The sequence below is a fragment of the Lepidothrix coronata genome, unplaced genomic scaffold, assembly GCF_001604755.1.
Source record: "Lepidothrix coronata isolate B3197 unplaced genomic scaffold, Lepidothrix_coronata-1.0 Scaffold107, whole genome shotgun sequence".
In the NCBI taxonomy this organism is placed as follows: Eukaryota; Metazoa; Chordata; class Aves; order Passeriformes; family Pipridae; genus Lepidothrix; species Lepidothrix coronata.
This window is the reverse complement of record NW_016690287.1, coordinates 3,420,408-3,421,653: the sequence shown is the minus strand read 5'-3', so window position 1 is coordinate 3,421,653 and position 1,246 is coordinate 3,420,408.

Sequence of the window (1,246 nt, the reverse complement as noted above, 5' to 3'; positions counted from 1 at the left end):
ACTCCTTGAAGACACAAGGCTTATGAGCAGCAGACCCTGTGGTATCCAAATCTTTTTCTAGTCTTTCATCCAAAACCAGAGGAAATAAAAGGTTATTTTTATCATGTTGCTCCTGTTGAATGCACGACACAGAATTATACAATTTACCTTTGAACAGCTAAAAATCAGATATATCAAAAACCAAAAACCGAACTACCAAGATAGACTGTTTCCAGTGATTGATGCTGGAATAATTTTATTTCAAATCTATTGCACATTTTAATATTCACGGTGTTTGTTTGCTTTCAGGGCTTTCCTCAGCTTGGACAGTGGAAACACGTTCATCTGTTTCTTTCTTGGCTTCCAGTCGGTTTCACTTTCAGATTCTCATGTTTCACACTCCAGCCTTCAGGTTTCAAGCACTGCGAGGGTTACTTATTTCATTTAAACAAACAAAAAACCTGCGGCCGCAGGGCACACACACGCAATGTGTCTATTGGTCTGCAAAGCTTGAGCCCATCCTGTCCACTGAAGCATCTTCACGATTTTTCTCTGGGATTTGCAGAGAGAAGAGATTAAACAAATAGGAGTGATGATGAAAAAAGGATCTACTAAAAAAAGAAAAAATAATAACAAACAAGAGTTTTGCAGGGCTCTCAGACTGACCTCAATAAAACATCATTACATCTCGCCGATTGCATGATTAATGTCAGATTAATGATGAGGAGCCGCCACACCGGACTTGATGCCCTGAAGGAGTGACCCAAGACCTAAATAGTGACGGCGGCATTGCCACTCGGCGGCTGCGGTGGGGTTTGGGAGCAGGACAGCCCCTTTCCCACGGGGCCGCGGGGGTAGGAAGGCGGCGGGGCCTGTCCCGGGAAGCGGATTTCCCAGGAGCGCGGTTCTTCCGCGGGAGCGCCCGCCCGGGGCTGCGCCCACTCCGGGGATGCTTAATTTAATCATTTATGCTTTTAAATGGTTGAAGCAGCTCAGCAAAAGCAGGGCAGCGAGTGCGAAAAGAGGGGTTTTTTTTGTTCTTTTTGTTTGTCGGTTTGGGGTGGGTTTTTTGTTTGTTTGTTTGTTTTGCGGGGGAGTTTTTTTTTGTTTGTTTGGGGTTCTTGGTGGGGTTTTTTTGGGGTTTTTTTTGGTTGGGGGTTTTTTTTTTTTTTTTTGGGGTTCTTTGTGTGGTTTTTTTGGGGTTTTTTTTGGTTGTGGGTTTTTTTTTTTTTTTTTGGGGTTCTTTGTGTGGTTTTTTTGGGGTTTT